The sequence below is a fragment of the Vicugna pacos genome, chromosome 11 (assembly GCF_048564905.1).
Source record: "Vicugna pacos chromosome 11, VicPac4, whole genome shotgun sequence".
Lineage (NCBI taxonomy): Eukaryota > Metazoa > Chordata > Mammalia > Artiodactyla > Camelidae > Vicugna > Vicugna pacos.
In genome coordinates, this window is record NC_132997.1 from 66,568,387 (window position 1) to 66,580,988 (window position 12,602).

At 40.8% G+C, this 12,602-nt stretch overlaps 1 protein-coding gene across 16 annotated transcripts in view; it reads right to left on the bottom strand.

The window, feature by feature from the left end:
• SGMS1 (sphingomyelin synthase 1) overlaps positions 1-12,602 on the bottom strand; it is a 264,644-nt gene that overhangs the window by 93,099 nt on the left and 158,943 nt on the right. For 15 of the 16 annotated variants that reach the window (XM_072971533.1, XM_072971541.1, XM_072971531.1 and 12 more), the window contains one exon: positions 8,494-8,574. The gene's annotated coding sequence lies outside the window, so the exon portion shown is untranslated. Of the gene's footprint in view, positions 1-2,639; positions 2,658-8,493; positions 8,575-12,602 lie in introns of those variants that run through there. The other variant, XM_072971537.1, reaches the window with a different exon arrangement.

Here is a 12,602-nt window from a genome sequence, read left to right on the forward strand (position 1 = left end):
GGACATTTGCTTAAGGGGCAACGTTCTTCAAACCTCCAGGTAAATTAATACTTATTTTTAAGCACATTGATTTTCTGTTTATGAAACTATTACTATCAATTATACTGGCCAAACTGATAATATGTTGGCTGTTACATCAAGAACTGTAGCTTTCATATGATAAGACTATATATATACACACACACACATATGTGTGTGTGTGTGTATATATATACACATATATATGTATATATAACCTGTGTGTGTATGAGCAACTCAATAAACTTCATGGCACTGCAGTTTAAAACAAGCAATTGCATGGCGTGTATGCAGACACACATAGATACACTGAGATACATGAAAGAGGAGGGGAAAGAGAGCACATAGTTCGTTTCTGTTGTCTGGGATCCAGTCAAGCTTAAAATTTATAGACGCTCCATTCAGGAAGAAGGAAGCCTTTATAAATACACGCACTTTCAGTCATAACTCAAAGCACTTAAAAGATGTTTGCAACAATCCTCATGCTTCAGAAATAAAAACACAATTACCCACGTTATTAGAACCAGCCTCACAAAAGAAAACGGATAGCTATTTCCAGGATGTCTTTGTTGCCTAAAGTTAAAATGCAATGACAAAGATTGTCACTCTAAGTTAAAGGAAAAGAAAAAAAAAAAAAAGGAACGATTAGCCCACAGGCCCAATGCCATGACGTTCAGTCATTCAAAGGCTGGCCTCCACATCTCCAAGTCCCATCCTTCACTTAAAAAACCCTTGGCCAAATAATCCAACTGGTGTACTCATTGTTCTCCTAAAGGAGTGGGCACATTACCACCCCCACACCTGGCCCAGGCCATGGCCTCTGTTACGACCTCTTTCACTCTTCTTACTAGTATCACCTTCCAGACCCACTCAAACCCTTCCTTTTCCTGGAACCCTCCTCACTGGTGCAAACCCCAGGGAACTCTCCTCCCCTGCAAATGCCTTATTCTTTATACCTCCATCTCAAAACTGATGTATAGAGCCTGAGTGTCTTCCTTCTTTTTGAGATCCCTGACTTCTCTTTCTCAGCAGACGACAAAGTTCCTCTGAGGCAGTGACAGTGTTCCAGGGGCCTTGTGTGGCCCAGGACCTGGCAGATTCTGAACAAACAGTCATTGTTGATATAATGATGTTTGAGTTATAGAACAGCCACAAAGGAGAAAGGAAAACTTTCCTTCTGACTGCTGACACATCAAGAATAAACAAATACTATAGCTGTTCAAACCAGCTGGCAAGCAGAACCCAAGCGACAGATGCATGTCTTTGCTCTTTATGACATGTTCCAAATATAAAGAATGCCAGGACTGAGAAAGCAAGTTTGATATTTCCTAAACGGAAGTCCCGTTTACAACAGAATGTCATACAGACAATCTCAGTTCCCCAAATACTAACCCACTGGAAGAACAGAGGCATTAAGTCATTCTAGCTTCCCTTTCAGGTAAGGAACACATACATACATATTTGACCATCTTGCCAAAGTACCAATTCCTTCTTAAATATAAGCATTGTGTACGTGGGATAGCCACAAACATCGACCTGTTTACCTACAAGTGCTCTTAAACATAAAATGGGCAGTTCTTCAAGGCAACTTGTAACTGCTAGAACCACAAGTATCCCTTTGTTTACACGGTTTAAAATAAAAAGTTATATGACATTTGCATTAGAGCAAGCCTCTGTTGAAGAGTGACTGTCATTCACACGTACACACAGAGTCACTCGTATCCTCTAATTAGTGCGAATATATTTCTGCTTTTATGAGATGGGAATAAATACTACCACTGTCCTCAAAAAGCTATGTGATTAATCAGCTGTCCTACTATGCAATTACTTTTATTATAATTGCCCATGACAAAGACAGAGACTTGTGAAATATTCCATGTATAAACAACCAAAGAATTAGTCTGCATCCTTTAACTTGCAGGTAACAGAAAGGGCACTTGAAGCAGCAGAAAGGCAAAGGCAAGGTAGACCTACTGACTCCAAAGAACTCAGCAAAAGGAAAGCCATAGGGGTGGTTGGGCTCTAGGACCAATTTAAAATGCACTCCATCAGGAAAGGATGGCATTTTTGGTTCTACAGGTTGGCTTTCTAACACGATAATCTAACTCCATTCATAACATTCTTCCTATAGGAAAATGTACTTGAAATTCCACCTGCAGCAAGAAAAGCACGCTCAGTTTAATTCATTTCCTGAGCATCTCGTAATGACAGTGGCTTCTGTTGTACACACATCATTTTACACCTAATCTGTAACAAAGCAAGGCAGGTATTAAAACTGCACTGAACACACGAGGAAACTAGGAGTTAGGGAAAGTTTTCACACCTAAAGTCAATCATGAAGATTAGTCAGAGCTGCCTACGAAGCTATGTATATTTGACCCCAAAGCTGGGACCATTCTGTCTGATACTTATCGCAGCCAGACATGAATGGGCTTTCAAATGTTTCAGACTCTGTGAAAATATCTAGATTTCCCTGCAGAGAGAAAAGGAGCTAGTGGGCAGAGTCAATAACCAGACATTAACCTTCTGTGTCTTCCCAAGAGAAGGTATTTCTCTGTGGGAGAACAAAAGAAAAATATTTCTCTGGCTAAATCTTAAATTATATTGATACTTGTACTTACATGAAGATCATCTGAAAATTAAGGATCTATAAATAGTATCTTCATAAAAAGTTTATTTTGCCCTATTGAAAAAAAGGATACACTATCTCAGAGGGCACTCAGACAGGTGTTTTAAGAGAAAATTAAAATTGCAAAAATAACTAAAGTGACTCAGTTCTGCCAATGTAAATGGAATGGGTGCACTTCACAGCTTTAACTGTGTTTCACACTTTTAAGAAATGTTTTTGGTTACACAGTATTTAATACGTACAAGAGGATATATTTAACATATTTGTCAGGAAAAATAATATTAAAATCACCAGTCCTGAACCCGCCACCCAACCTAAAGGCAGCCTGTTACTGAAAACCCATGGCAGCTCCCTGGATACACCTTCCTGTCTGATGGAGGCTGACAACCGCTTCTTTCTGTGCACATTGAACAGAAACTGAAAGCCCTTGGTCCAACATGGGGCTTTAATAATAAACTAACCCTGTGCCTTTTGAAATCATACTGGAGAGGAGATCAGAAGCAACAAGACAGACAACAGCTGAATTCAATCATAAAGGAAGGGAAAAGCTAGAAACTGCTAGTCAGACAGACTGGTAGGACCTACTGGTTTCACCCCATGGTCCAAAGCCAGGCCTAGTCATTAGTCAGATTATTAGACATGTGGCCTGAAATATGACAGGTCAACTGGAAATTATTCCAAATTGAGGTAATGTATTACTAAGCCCAGACAAACTGGTTCTCCTATGAAGAGCCTTGAACACATCAGACACCATAAAAAGAAAAAGAAAGGAGCACACGGACTAACAATGAACTTCACTCACACGTCATGAAGAAAAGAACTAATAACTTGGGGAAGGGGGATCAGAGAAAATAAGAAAAAATTTTCTAAGAGTCTAATTTTTTTGTAATAGTATGTTAAGCAATCTTGTTACGGGAAAAAGTTAATATAAAGAAGTTAAAGAGCTTATAAGACATGTCCAAAGAAGTAACATATACACTAAGCTAGTGAATGAGTCAATATACACTGTTTGACAAAGAAACTACATATTGAGAATCAGGAATTCTAACACACAGTAAAAATTAAATGGTACAGTAAACACATGCTGAGGGGGAGATGGAAAAAGGGAGATAAGCTTGACTAGTGGAAAGCAATGACACTTAAAGAACATCTTACAGGTGGCATACAACAAAGTGGGGACACCTACGTGAACACAGTTTGCCAATTATCAAAGTGACACACTCTTTCAGCACCTGACACGTCTGCCTTGTTGTATAACTGCTGGGACACACAGCATCCAATTGCATCGTACTCTAAGATTCCTGAAGGCTGGGTCCAGGGCTTCAATTTTTTAAAACCTCCAGACATCCAGACCTTGACACAGGACATGTTCTTCAAATGTGTGAAGGAAAAAAAAAAATTAAGGGTCAAGTTGGTCAATCCTAAATACTTTATTTAAATGCCTTACGCGAAGTGATAACTTCTGATGAAGGCTGACCTCTTCACAGCAGGAGAGAGACTGTAGCACAACAGATGACGGGGAGCACTGTCTCTCAACTTAAAAAGAAAGCTTTCTGTACAAGGTGTGTGTGTGTGTGTGTGTGTGTGTGTGTGTGTGTGTGTGTGTGTGTGTGTCCGTCCGTCCTGAAAGGGAGAGAGGGCAGGACCTAAGGGGTGAAAAAGGAATATATCAGCTCAGCCTAAATGACGCTGCAGGAACAAATAACCCTAACATTTTAGAGGCCAACAACAGAGAAAGGCTTATTCCTGCCTCCTGTTTGGTTCTTTGTGGTTGAGCCGAGGCTGGCCTCCACGTCCTCTCCACTCTGGAACCAGGGCAGAAGGAGAACCCCTAACCGAGACACGCTGGTCCCACAGCAAAGAGAAAAGACAGACAGCAAAACCAGGCGATGCCTATTCCACTTCTGCTTGGAAATGGCACCTGTCACTGTTGTTTACATTTCTTGGCCAAATAAGTCGTAGGGCCAAGCCCGCCATGCGGCTCAACCCTCAGTCAGGTGGGAAAGCACAATCTTCCCACAGGATGGAGGGTGGGTAGGAAGGAATAGCCAATGTTTTTATAATAATATAATCTACCATAAAGGGAATGGGAAATAGCTAGAGAAGTGTCTTCCCTTCAGGAATGATAGAAGAAGGCGTCCTATTACAAAAAGCAGTCCTTCCATTTCCAAGGTCCTTTATGCTGTTCTCATCATCATTCACACACTGTCTCACTGTATCCTCACAAGCATCCCAGTGCAATACTGGGACTTGCCCAAGGCCCCAGCAGCACCCGAACCGGAGCTCCAAGTCTGGTGATTTCTCACTACATCAGCCTTTGAGGCCTCTGCTTCCCCTGCCAAATGGAGATAATCCTACACACTTCCTAAAAAGGTTGTTGAGAGATTAAGTAAAGCAATGTATTTAAAACATAGAAGAACCCTAAAGTACTCAATAAATATAAGGTAGTATTGTTATTAAATGATTATCTTTGTCTTCTCACCCATGTCTTTCCCAAATCATCTTTAAATTTAATCACAAATAGTTTGTTAAAATTCCTTAAGTGTAGAAAATGCATGTATTCGTGATGTTTCCTTCACTCGCCAAAACCATAAGCTCACCTTGTCTTACAGTTTTTTCTATACACAAATACACTTTTCCCATGATTTCTATTACTTGTTTGCCCCCTGATTGGTCAGTTTCTTAAGACTCTCAAGAAGTTTCAGAAGGCAGAACTATTAATAATTTTTATTTCTTCCTAAACAAGGAAATTAAGCAAAATTGAAGACATGCAGTCTTCATTTGAAGGATGAGCTAGAGTCCATGCATGGCTCCCAACTGAGAATGAATAAAAGGACCTAGCATCAAAGACCCTCTATCTTCTACCTCCAGCCCTAATTAGCACTACTTACCTTCCCGCTCCACATCCTAGTAAACTACAATTCCAGCCTTTCCCCAGAATGGGATCCTCCTTCCCCACCTCTACCTCTTGGCTCAAACTGTTTATTCTACCTAGAGGGTTCCCTAAACACTGTCCCGACTCTGCTCAAAGATCCTGCCCAAATAACTGGGCAAGTGCACCACAATGCACACACAAAGATGTTCATCATGATGCGCTTTACAAGAATGAAGTTGAGAACAACCTAAATGCCCACTAACAAGGTAATGGGTAAATACAAAACAGATCACAAACACATGGAATGCTACATCAGAAAAATAAAAGTGACGTAGACGTGTGTTTATCAATGTGGCATGGTCTCAGTACATTGTCAGTCAAATCAGGTTTCAAAACAATGTTAATAATGATCCATTTTAGGGAGGAAAAAATACGTATCTAATTTAGGTAAAGAAAGAATGTGGCAGAAAACAAAAAACAATGTTAATAATGATATCTCTGGGTAGTGGTAATATTGATGAGTCTTCTATTCTGAACAACTTCTACATTTTAAACTTCTTTCCAGTTAGCATAGTTAACTTTTAATTTTTTTTTAAAAAGGGTATTTTAATTAAAAGAAATTAATCATTAAATACCCAATTCAAATGTCCTCTGCTCCTGAAACCTTCCCTGATCTAGCCCACTCTTACCACACAGGTAATTCCTCTCTGCCATCTGTTGCCTGAGTATTTAACATGTCTTTTATTAACACCACATTTGTTTTGAAATCAGTTTTCTTTGTTCAGGCTTGATTGATTATCAACTCCTGAAGTGGAATAGGCCTGTTTTATTTTTGCTGGGTTCTACCCTAATAACTCATGACTCCCAAGTATCCAGAAACTACTGAGTGTATATTGATCTGAACAAAAAGCAAGTCTGTAAAATCTACACATTTGAAGACTACGCACCTAGCAGTGCTCTAGTCAAAACCTCATCTACAGTGGGGTGTCCAGAAACTGCATCAAGTCCATTCTGGAAAAAGAAAGAGTCAATCGGAATATTTCATCTGTGGCAAAATTTCTCTGTTAATCACCAGTCCCTTTTGTTCCCTGTTTGCTTTCCAAGTTACCAAAGACAGCCTTATTCAGTTCAATTAAGACATGGGTCAATATTTCCTAATCCAGAGGCAAGTCTCTCAGATTTCTCTCCATGAGCTTCCGCTTCAAAGGGACAAGAACTACTTTTGCAATAACCCAAGTTCAATCCTGACTCCGTAGGAACTATAAATACCCATTGTTTTAGGAAGAAATAAGGGAAATAAATGTTTTAAGATTATGTAAGTCTGATTCAGGGGATTGACACAAACCAATGTTTTGAAATATCTAAGGCATTTTTTTGAAGGTTCAATAAAGAATGTGTTTTGAGAATGAGGTGGGTGAGATTTAAAATAAAAACAACCACCACGATCTTAGCTGTTACTTAGCAATTTCAGGCTTCAATTGTTCCCTTCTAAAGGGCAAGTGAGAAAACTGAAGAAACTGCTTCTAGAAGTAACACTGAGATACCTGATCAGGTTTCCTTTCTTCCCTCCATTTTGCTCCCTAAGGTTTTCATCAAGCCAGTATGAATTTTGAACCGCCCAGAATATTTTGTTTTGTTTTGTTTCACTCTCTCTGGAGACAATTCACTTTCCTTAAAACTTATCTTCTGAATCAAAAGCAAAGCTACGCGGTTCGCCAGGTGGCACCCAATGCTGGTCCTCAAAGTGTCGTGGCAAGCTAGGGCCAGCTCATACCCACCCCCTAGAACCCACTGTCACAGTCTCAGGATTTTTGGCCAGGTAGTTGTTAAACACACGATCATTAAAAGCTACATTATATAAATAAACAATTAAAATAAACTATACTAAAACCAAAGAGAACAAATACTCAAAACTCATCACTTCTTGTTTACTTCTATCAATGCTCTTGACGTTCTCCGCAAATCTTGTATCTGGTTGGTAGGGAAGCATCTAGTGGTGCGCTCCTGCACAGCTCTTCCCAACTCTGCTGGCAGCACCTTCGCTGGTAGTTTGAAATCAGCCATGGCTGGGAAACTGGCAAATGTGCCCCTCCTCCCCTCAGGGTGAGCTCTGAACATTTACCTGCATATCACTACCAGCAGTATTAACCTATTGCCTAACAGTAGCTCAGGAAGTTGAGCTGGCCAATCTTCTGAGTCAGGATAAAGGCTTATAAACTGTAAATCATGACACCAATGTAAGGATGGAAAGCAACTACTTTTATTGTGGCCCTCGAATGTCCCAGTCACAGCACGAAGTACTGGCCACATGGTCCTTCGTTTCATGAGAGGCATTATCAAATTCAGTACACAGATGAGTCAGCTGAGGTTGAGAGGCTGAGTAAAGCATGAGACTAGGCCTGTGAATGTCTGACTCAAAAATGTATGATCTTCCCACTAACGACCCCACTTACCAATGTCATTACCATAATGAAACCAAAATCAGCCATGTATAACCGTCAGATAACCAGTAAACGTTAATGGCCCCTGATGCGTAAAAAATGGCATACACGAAGAGGGACAGACAAAGAGCTCAATTTTATTCACATTCACCAAAACGTACCCACAAAAAGTGGGTAAGAAATGGGGCCCACGGAACCACTGGGAGCAAGACTGATCTGCATTTGAGAAGGGCTAGTCCAAGGTTAATATATAGGGAATCCTCTTTGAATTCTTTAAATACTTATGCTCTATCCACCTAACTGATGCACCCAACTTAAAATAACACACTCTACCAAGAAAGAACAATGCAAAAACCTAATTCCTCAAATGTTAGCACCAACTTTCAGAAGCGTTTGAGTACCTACTTTTCGAAATTTTCTCTTTTAGACTTTCAAGGTACTTAATTGTGCTCTTATTTGACCATGGTTTCTTATAGAAAATTTAGCCTGTAGTGAAAGGAATTCCAAAGGACTAACACAATTTTACTCACGGATTATTTGTTAAAATTCTTGTCATCTTGGCTTCCTGTAAGTTACCGGCTTCTCCCACTGTTCCAGTACATTTCCATCACCTGCCATGAGAAGAAAGAATCTGATTATATGTCTCATAAAAGACCATTTTCTTGGTCTCTACTACATTAGTCTTTTTCTTTCTTTCTACCCAAAACACAGAGGAAAGTACAGTTATCTCCTCCTTTCTCTCCAAAATCAAAAAGGCAGGAGAAAGCAACAGAGAAGATCACCTCAAGAGAAAAAAATGTAAAGAGCAGTGTCTCTACCATTGGGGTTTGGGTTGGAGACTCTTAAAATACCCTCCCTTCTGTTTTCGGGAAGAAATTTTTAGTCTGGTTTTTGGGAGGGAGCAGTATTAGAGTAAGCCTCTTTCTCTCTCTCTCAAGCCCCTCCTTATTTCTCACAACAAGTGATGAGTGACTGTGACTCGTCTGCCTGGGACGGCCGCAGGAAGCACTGGCTCAGTGTGGCGGCCCGACGCCGAGCCAGGCAGCGACGGCCTCCCTCCTGTTCTCTCCAGCACCGGGCCCAAGCCAACAGCCACACAGCAAGCAGGTCATCTGCCGTCTGCTTCCCAGAGGGCCAGCCAGCTCTCCCTGCCGGCTTCCCTCCTGCCATTACCAGACGGCTAGGTCAGGGTTTCTAGGTCCAATGCATGTTTTACAGCAGGAGGTAACTGACACTTCTGAGCCCTCCCATCCTGTTTTACCAGTAATTAAGCTACCACCTATGTTGATTCCCATTTGAATCATTGTGCTATTTCTTAAATCATTTAAAACTCATAGATAGAAAGAGAAATGATAAGGCAATCCAAGCCACCACCATCTCCCAAAGGACCCTGCACAGAAGGAACCTTGGCTCAAAGTCCTACCACTCACTAGCCATGGGAAAATCCATTCACAATTTCCTAGCCTCAGTTTTTTTATTTCTGAAAGAAATACTGTACTGTGTGGTTGTGAGGATTAGGTAAAATCAAAGACATAATCTGCCAAAGTCAAGCACACTTGGATCTAAGAAGGGTGTTATCCCAGAATCAGGGACACCTGATGTTCAGTGATCAGACTTGCCACTTGTCCACGTATCAATTCAAATGTTGGAATTCATACAATTCATGGAATAATGGATCATGCTCAGCAGAGTGCCCACCGTTTTCTAAAAGGGAGTCATTCGGAATGATGTTTTACTTTTGTTTTTCAATTTCATTAACATTCAAGGGTCCACAACCAAGGGAGAGGAGGTTCCACTTTCTTTCCCTTCACAGGACAGCCCAAACGAAAATGTCTCACTTCTACCAAGTAGAACACAACTATCGCTCATTTTAGGTGAGGAACATAGGACTCCAAATAGATGACAATTATAAAACAGCAACCTGCTAACTTTCCTTACCTGAAGACTGTTGTTAGTTAAGGTATTCAGAGAGAAGAGATTAATACTGATTGTAAAATGGTTCCACACATTGAGGTACCATGAGAGACAGTGTCACCTCAGTTACAGAACAGGGAGAATCCCCATATTATCCAAACCATCGGGGGGGTGTGTGTACGGGTGTGTGTGTTTGTAAGAGGGGCATGAAAAAGGGACAGAGTGGAAAAAACACCACATCAATACAGAGAGTTTCTTAGTAACAAAGAAAGAACTTGTCAACATCTGTAAAAATAGCAAGGAAGGACTGAAGACTCAAAGACTTGCAGATCATACCCAACACTGAGAAACGTGCTCATAGGCTGGCCGTAGCTTCAGGCGCCAGGTCACTTGGCATGGAAGCCTTTTAAAGGCATGAAAAAGAGGGTTTTATAAAAGTTTAAAATAAGCAGGTGTGAACTACACTTCTGCTATTTAATAGCAGTGTGGTTTTGCCAAGTAATTTAATCCTGTGAGCCTCGGTTTCCAGGTCTATAAAATAAGGACAATCATACATACCTTGGAGAGTAGTTATGCAGATTAGAGATAATGTATGTATAGTGCTCATCACAGAATATGTCCCCAAAACATAATTACAATTATCGTGTTTACTAGTCCAAGCATGGTCTATTAAATTCATAGCTACAAACTGCAGTTATGGTATTGAGGCCGTTAAATTCAGACTCTTTCTCTAGGTGAACATTTTGGAGAGAGGTTCAAATCATACTTTTGACAACAACATAAAACTTTTCTAAGTTGATCCGAATGGAGTGTAAAATAAAAATCTCCATCTGAGTTGGCAGTTACTGACACGCAAACCGAAAGCTCTAGCTATACATTTGTTAGCCTTCTTTGTATCGGTACTGAGTTTCTTTTTTTGATGATACATTCTTGAAAGAGGGAATGAATCATCTACAGCAGTGCTAATTCACCTGGTCATGCCAAGCACTCAGCGGGCATCTGCAGGAAATGAAAGCCACACTGAGAGTGGCAGGCAGCCTATCGCCAAGGCGAGCCTCCCGTTACAGCCTGACCAACAGCAGTGTGGATTTGTCAGCTATGTTTTCTAGAAAATCAAAGACCCACAGGGTGAGGCATAGCTAACAGAACTTTCTATCTACAAAAAGTACTCCTTGACCCCTTCTAAGTCATCCTCGGGACTCACCCCAAAGATGCTGACGACTCAGAGTAAGCTGAGTACAAAACCAGTGCACAACGTCCACGAGAAAATCGGTCTCATTACAGCTTGGTTGCTCCTGATTTTTGAACTCAAGACACTTTATTTGCTATAATGGAAAACACTTTAATAGGTTCAAGGAATCAAATTCACCCTCAAAGATGGTAATTTGCCACCACTATAGTTATTTGAAAGAATGACAAGTGACCTCAACAACCGTCTAATGAATTACCCATTTGGCAGAAGACACTGTGCTAAGTACTAGGATGGATGGAGAAGGAGTTATAAGGTGACTGACATGAAGTTCATTTAAGAAAATGCAATGCAAAGGCAGTACCCCCAGAACACAAGCAATTAACTTGGCTGATGCACTGTAGAAGAAGAATCTGAATGTGTGAATCCTGGCTAAGATTGTTAAAAACCCAGTATTTCTTAATCGTACTTCATATACAAAGTTAAGATTCTACAACAGTCATGCAAAAACCTGGCTGAAAAGAATACGCTCCTTTCTGAATGCATGCTTCATCTTCTAGGGCGAGGCCAAGCCTCCCCAACATGGAAGGAAACTGGTAGGCATCAAAATCATTTGAGAGCAGAGATGCTAGAGGATGGCACTTGCACCAAGGCTGCGGAAGTGGGTAAAGCTCTGGTACTGCGAGACATGATTGTTTTGCATTCTTAGCCTCTTTTCTACCAAGGAGTTAGTAATGAAGGGGGGGCCTGGGTTTCCTCTGTGAGAGACAGTGTCCTATGATCATTAAAAACATGTGCTTTGCAGTCACACAGAACTGCATTTCCCAATCTACCCTGAAGACCTTGAACATGTTATTTAATTTCTCTAAGCCTCAGTTTCTTCATCAATAGAATGGGAACAATAGTAGCACTACCACTTACTGTTGTCACATGGGTTAGAGACATAATGCCTGCAAACAGTTTAATAAAGCTCATGGCAAATAATAAATGCTCATGAAATGTTGTTATTGGAAGAAGTACACTATTCTCAGTTTTCGAAGGCAAAGCAAGTACCAGGGCAACGTTAACAAAAAAAAAAGGAGGTATCCTTGTAAGCTCAAAAATGTCTGGCCCATTTCACTAGAAGACCAGAGGAAGGCTTGGGGTCAAGTTTCATTTAGTAGTAAAGCACAAATTGCGCCTATATCTGTGCACATATCTTGGGATATAGTGTGAGTGGCAGCAGCAAGAAGAGGCTTGTTGGTCAGTGTTAAAAATCAGAAATGTTCATACCAGCCACACAGAAACAAAATGGAATCACTTGCTCGAGATTCCTTGGCTAATAAATGGCAGATCTGGGATTCAAACCCAGGCAGCCCGGCTTCAGTCTTTGTTCTTAGCCTACAGCACAGTGATGAGTCTCCTCAGCAAACGAGGAAGAGCAATAACTGAAGACTGAGCAAGTCACAGGGCACAAGCGGGCCACAAAAAGGCAAGAAACCCTCTAAAGATGGCTGAAGAAAACAAGGAAATGATGGAAATGACACAAAAGAGCAG